Genomic DNA, 7,109 nt, shown 5'->3' on the forward strand with positions numbered 1-7,109 from the left:
ATGTTTTCAGTTGGTTTTTTAAAAATATTTTCATGCGTGTACTATTTTAAAGGATTTTAGGCTTGAACATGTATGTGTCCCTTGATGTTAAGGGAAGCCCATTTTCAGATTATGGCAGCTCCACAGAAGCTTTCTTTTTATTTGATTCCTGATAGGTGTTCTGGGAAGTATATATAGCAGCTCCCAGGAGCCTGTGAAGATTATATTTCATAGACATAGGGGTCGAGAGGATGATGTGGTTACCAAATAAACTAAGATGAATTGATACTACACTAATAAAATTATATTAAATTACATACATAATATAAATTATATTAAATTATATATATTATATTCATATGAAACTGATCTCTGTATATACACAGCTAAACCGCACATGGACTAATGCTTAGTTCTGACCCTTTCAGAGAATGCATAGATACTTCTGTCTTTCCACAGGTGACCTGGGTGATGGAGAGATTTGGAATCAATTAGTATAAGGAACTCTTAAAGAAATCGGATGTTTTTCCTAGATAAGACAGTAGTCACTATTTAGCAAGCTATAAAAGTGACTAGAGTAATAACAGGTTATAAGAACAAATGGAAAATCAGAGATGCCACTTTATATAGTACTGTAGTGGTTCTAGCATTAGACTGGCCTGGGTATATAGCCCAGCTTCACCACTGACTAGCTGCTTAACCTTACTCAAGTTACTTAACTGCTGTGTTCTACGGTTTTCCCATCTGTATAATGGTCAAAATAATAGTACATGCATCATGAAGATTACACGCATCAGGCTACATAAAACACAGAGAATACTGGCTGGTACATGTTAAGTACTCGATACATTTTAGTTACTAATAAAGCACAAGAGAAATTTTCCTCTTATTGAATAACATAAACGATCAAACTTTTGATGGCAGTTCAATCGAGAAAGGGAATGATAGGGAAGAAAAGAATGATCAGGTCAGGTTTGAGAATTGAGTTTGCTTGTGTTTATCATGGAGTAAATATGGCTGTAGAAAACTGCATTATAATTACTAAACTGCATTATAATTACTAAAGTTAGGATATTTAAAAATATCTGGTGTGATCCCTTAACCCAGCAAGATCAAACGATTGCATGAAAAACCAAGAAAATAAAACCTGTTGCGAGGATTCTATCGAAATTACTATGAAATTTACCTCTCACTTTACTCCAAGCAGAGGTGGCCCATCAGAATAAATTATAGTCCTGTGGATTATCTGAAATAAGGAAAATATGTATATACAATGAAAATACTTCTATCATGAAATAACTTTTATTACATCTCTGGGCAATTGGCATTTCATGTCTATTGTGTTTGTTGCTCTAAAAATTCTTCCCCAAAATGACAAGTTTGAGAAATAAGAGCTTTTTATTTGACAAAGAAAGAGTAAGATGGCAGTTAGCAATATTAGGCTAGATTCTCTGGGTCCCAGAGTCTCCTGATAACTTCATTCCTTTAGCAAATTTTTATTGATCATCTACTAAGTGCCACGCTTTTTTCCAAGCCCCCCAAAAAGAACAAAAACAAAGTAGACAATGCTGCTGCTCTCATAGAACTCACATTCTAGTCAGAAGACACAATCAATAGGCAGAAAGAAGTCCAGGAAGGGGACATCATAAAATGTGTTAGAAGAGAACTGAATAGGGCATAAAAGTAGGACAAGACTAGATGGTTACTTTGATTGGGTGGCCAGGGAGGCCTCTCTAAGGAATGGACATCTCAACTGAGACATGAATGACAATAAGCATCCATGATGATGAGGATCAAGAAAAAGACATAATTCTAAGAGAAGGGAATAGCTAGTACAAAGATTCTAAAGTGAGAGAGAAGGCTGATTTGGCTGAAAGGCTGTGGACAGGGTGGATAATATTTATGGGAAGTCCAGAGATGCAGAGTCCAGATCATTTATGGCATGGTAGGACAAGGTAAGCCAGGCATTTGGGGGATTTTAAGCAGAGGAATAATGACATGATTTGATTATATTTACACAAATCAATCTTGCTATTATATGGAGAGTAGGTTACAGAAAGCAAGAGAGCAAGCAAGGAGATCACTTGGCAGGTTGTAGCAATAGTTCAGGCAAAGACATGGACATGACTTAGTGTGAGAGAGGATAATGGACATAAAGAGAAATATTCAGATTTGGGGTAGTTTTTTGGAGTTAGAAATGATAGAATGTGGGGTTACATAGGAGGAAGAAAGAGAGAGCTAAATTAGGGATGTATTCTAAGTTTTTGGCCTAAGAAATCTAGTAGCTATGGTACCACTTTCACGTATTTGCTAATTTAGGGAAGTTTTCTCATGGAAAAATTAAGTCTTAAATGCCCATTAGTCATTCAAGAAGAGCTGTCAAGTATGAATTCAGATATTTGAATCTAAGTTTCAGAGAAGTGGTGACAAATGGAGGATACTGATTTGGAAAGCCTTAAACTACCTGAAATCATGAGAATAGGGCCGAGTTATTGGGCCAGTGGGGACTCCAAGATTTAGAGATTGGGTAGATGAAGAGGAAGAGCCAGAATACAAGAGTGAGAAGGTTCAACCAGTGAGTTAGGAGGAAAGGCAGGAGAGATGATAACCAGGAAGCCAAGAAAAGAAATCGTTTCAAGGAGGGAATGACCAATTGTGTTGAATGCCCCTGAATAAAACAGAGACCCCCGGATTTGGCAGTTTCATTGAATGGTGGGTGCTGAAACTCAACTAGAATAAACTGAGGAGAGGATGTGGGGTGAGGAAAGGAGTAGAGCAACAACTGACAGGAGAATGCATCTAGACAGTGTCTTTGTAGAGCCCTCTGAAACTGGACAGGCCTACTCATGACACTGAAGAGCTCAAGGAAAGGTTCATTATTATAATGAGGGCATTTGTGCACCTGTTTGTGAGTTGGACCAGATGACCTTGGAAAGGCCTATCATATAATGATGTTCTAGGATTCTTTTATTCTACAGTATTTATCTGATAGTGCTCTCTTGCTTGCCTAAATTGTCAGTTCAGTGTCCCCCACCTGATCCCTCTGCAACCTTATCAAGAATAGATAAATTATTTTCATTAGACTTTATAAAATACTGGAAATAGCTCTTGAATTTTTATTACTTTCTCAGTGGACTCTAGATTGGGAAAAATTGATCTCATTCAACTGTCTCATGATGTAGATAAGGCAATTAAGGCTCTGAAAAGTGAAATGACCAGTCAAATATGAAACTCAAAGATAATAGCAAAATGAGGGCTAGAACCCGAGCCCCCTAGTTTCATGTCTCATCATCTCATTACTTCTCCATTTTTAGTTTATCTCTTTAATTTTTATAAACTCTCTGCTCACAATAAGAACTTTCAAAGTTATGTTAAAATAACCAAATAAAAAGCAAACAAAAATACAAGGAACACCTGAAATTCTCAGCTGCAGAGAAATTACAGTTCTTTTTTTTTTTTTTCCAGGCATGAGCTAAGGCACTCATTCCTCCAACTGCTGGAGTATTGGCAGTGGATGGCTCTTAGCTGAGTCCTTCTCTGGGAACTGTCAAGTCATAGGGTCAGATGGACTCAGCAACAATCCATTATAAGGTGGAAGTGGTAAATCCAGAATCAAGCATTAGCAGAATGGAGGGCACAATTAAGCTGGATTGGCATCTTTCCTCAGCAGAAATCTATGGCCACATGATGGGTCTCTGATGATTAGCTTACTGAGGAGGGAAATGCCCAACAGATGGTTCACAGATGGGTCACCCTGATATGGAGTGCTGTTGCACTATTGCTTCACTCAAGGGTGTCTCTGAAAGAAAACTAGGATGGGAAATCCTCACAATGGGCAGAGCTTCAGGCATTGCATCTGGCCATCCACCTTGCATGGAAAGAATGATGGACCAAAATGACACTATACACTAATTCATGAACAGAGGGAAATGATTTAGCTGATTGTTCAGGGACCTAGAAAAAGAGAAATTAGCATACTGGTGACAAGGGCATCAGGGAAGATTTATGTGGGTGGGCCTATAGGAATAAGCCCAAGTGTGAAGATCTTTGTACCATGTGTAAAAATGCCCTCTGGAGAGCATCCTGCTCTTCTTCATCATTCTTTGTAGAAGAAGTACTCAACAATGAAAAATATGGAATGGCATGGCCAGTTGCCATCAGCGAGCCTGTTATTAACCATTTCAGTGCTGACATGATGGTCACATAAACAGAGAAGTCACAGCAGCAGGGATGGAGGCTATGCACAGGCCCAGCATAGCTCCCACTCACCAAGGCTAATCTTGCTACTGCTAGTGCCAAATACCCCACCTCCCTGCAATAGAAAACAATGCTAAGTCCTGATATGGCATAACCTTCAACAACACCAACCAGCTAATTGGTGATAAACTAACCACTCTAAACTCCTTTCATTCTGCAAGGAGCATAAATCCATCTTGGTTGGAATTAACAGATATTCTAGGTATGGGTTTGTCTCTTCAATCCACAGGATCTCAGAAAATACCACAATTTAAGGACTTACAGAGTATTTGATCTGCTGACATAGAATCTTGCACAACTTTGAATAGGATTAAGAGCCCCCCCCCATCCATTGACAATAAAGGAGATATCCCACATGACTGTGAGATCCACTGGTTTGATCACATACTACACCACCCATAAGTCGCCAGTCTAATAGAATGATAGAAGCACCTTTTGAAAGTGTAACTGAGGCACCAGCTTGCATCTGAGACTCTACAAGAATAGGGAGACTTATTCTCTAAGACCAAGTGACATCCTAGACCAATGACTACTATATGATGCCATGTCCCCAGTAGGTAGCATATACGGGTCTGGGACCCAGGAGAAGGAAGTAGGGGTCTCTTTGTTCGCCATCCCTCCAAGTTACCAACTTGTAGAATTCATGCTTCCCATCACTATGACTCTCGACAATGTAGGTCTCCATGTTCTGCCCTCCACCGGGGAAAATATTCTATCAAAAGATACAACAAGAGTCCCATTAGACTTTTAGTTAACACTACTGCTGTCACTTCAGGGTCCTCATGACAAGAAGAAAGCAAAGAATGTACTGTAGAGGGAAAGGAGTCACCATCCTGACATGGGTGCTTGACCATCCTGACATTGGTGAGCATCCGGGGGAGGCAGGGCTACTGCTTCATAGTGAGGTCAGGAAGAGTATGTATGGTATCCAGGCCATCTCCTGGGGAATCTTTCAGTATACTCCATTGCCCAGTTTTGACAATAATTGGATGAGTGTAACAGCCAAGGACTAAAAAAAGTCATGGTGCCCAGGGGCTCAGATCCATAAGAGATGAGGGTGTGGGTTACCCAATCATTTATGCCACTTAAATCAGCAGGAATGTTGGCCAGGAGTGAGAAAAATCTAGAATAAATAGTGAAGTCAGGATACAGTAAAAACTTAATAAAATATATAAATGAATTCAGGTGGCACAGGAGATCCACTGTAGTAAGTACTACTATATGTCTTCCAGATTCCTTGTTCAGGACTAAGGAGTTCATTACCTCTGTTACTGGTAATATTGACAACTAATGGCTTTCAGTTGAACTTTTACCTGTGAATCACCCTAGCTAAGAGAGCTGCCTTGCCCAAGGTTCACACCTATTCCTGGGGCACAGTTCTCATTCAGATATGTCTGATAATGGGGTTCAAGGACTCAGCTTGCCTTAAGGAGGGACAGCTCTGAAGGGTCATCCCAGCTCCAGAGCTCCCAGGCAACTTCATTGTAGTTCTGCTTCTCACTTGCCTGAAACCTACGTCCTTTACCAGATTATTTAAGGGCTCATCCCAAGGGTACTCACCAATGAAATTGCTGCACACAACACAAATCTCTTTCTTAGAATCTGTTTCTCAAGGACAGCTAATTTAAAAAGCAAATGGCAGATCCATGTGAGATAATATCTCTAATCATGAGAATATTATTATAGTAGATAATGTCATGAAATTGGGGAAATTAATTGGATTCGGATAGTTGTAAAATATTTTCTCTCACTTTTATAAAACAAATGTGTATAAATATATGTAAATACATCCTGAGAAGAAGCATGCAGAAGCAAAATATTAACAGTAGCTATCTTTGGGTACTAGGCTCAAGATGTTTTTCTATATTTTTAATAATCAATATAAGACATGTTTATTTTAAGACATATTTATTTATTTATTTATTTATTTATTTTTATTTTTTTTAATTTTTATTTATTTATGATAGTCACAAAGAGAGAGAGCGAGAGAGAGAGAGGCAGAGACATAGGCAGAGGGAGAAGCAGGCTCCATGCACCGGGAGCCTGACATGGGATTCGATCCCGGGTCTCCAAGATCGCGCCCTGGGCCAAAGGCAGGCGCTAAACCACTGCGCCACTCAGGGATCCCAGACATGTTTATTTTTAAGCAGATAAAGTAAAAAACTTGAGCATGTAATATATATATATATATATAAAATAGAGATGCGTGTATCAGAAGTTAATAGAGATGAGAAACAAGATGACTATCTATCCCACATGACTCTTGATTTAAGAATGGGAAACAATTTCTTCTCTAATTCATCCACTGGACTGATTGAAGTTACCAGGTGAGGCTGACAAACAGGAACCTAACACATAGAAGTGTAATTTCTGGGTCCCATGGTCACTCTATACGTAACCTTTGGAGGAACTGCCAGGCTGTTTTTTCTAAAGCGGTTGTACCATTACACGTTCAGCGGCTATAAGCCACATTATTTTTCTATCCTTGGTTCAAGCAGGTTTCTCTTATGGTCTGAATATTCCGCTAGATACAGATTAGTCTTTTCGATGGGTCTGTGCAGGTTCTAAGCAAGGGAAAGACTAGAGAAAGTAAAAAGAATTTGACTGGTTCCCAAGGCACCATCCATATGCTAAGGATGAGTCAAACATACTGTTTTTTCTTCAAGACTGACACTCAGCTCTTAGGGCATTTCCCTCACTGTTCCTGGCTAGTCATTTTAGGGGTGCATTCATTAGCCAACTCACTCCAGAATCACTACCTCAAAAGTGGGAGCTTTTCTCATTGGCTTGTTTATCCCCAAGATCCCCTTAAAGAAAAGAACCTCATTATTATTCCCTCAGTTACTTTACCTTGCATAGCAAGCCAAATTTTA

General features: G+C 39.2%; 1 long non-coding RNA gene across 1 annotated transcript; it reads right to left on the minus strand.

Moving 5' to 3' along the window:
- Positions 1-333: 333 nt before the first annotated feature.
- Positions 334-5,349, minus strand: LOC144320078 (uncharacterized). The gene is made up of 3 exons (XR_013385666.1): positions 4,869-5,349; positions 1,166-1,225; positions 334-443 (listed from the first exon to the last, which is right to left on the minus strand). It is a non-coding gene; the product is annotated as an uncharacterized LOC144320078 (long non-coding RNA).
- Between the last annotated feature and the right edge of the window lie 1,760 nt (positions 5,350-7,109).

The sequence above is a fragment of the Canis aureus genome, chromosome 1 (genome assembly GCF_053574225.1).
Source record: "Canis aureus isolate CA01 chromosome 1, VMU_Caureus_v.1.0, whole genome shotgun sequence".
Classification (NCBI taxonomy): Eukaryota; Metazoa; Chordata; class Mammalia; order Carnivora; family Canidae; genus Canis; species Canis aureus.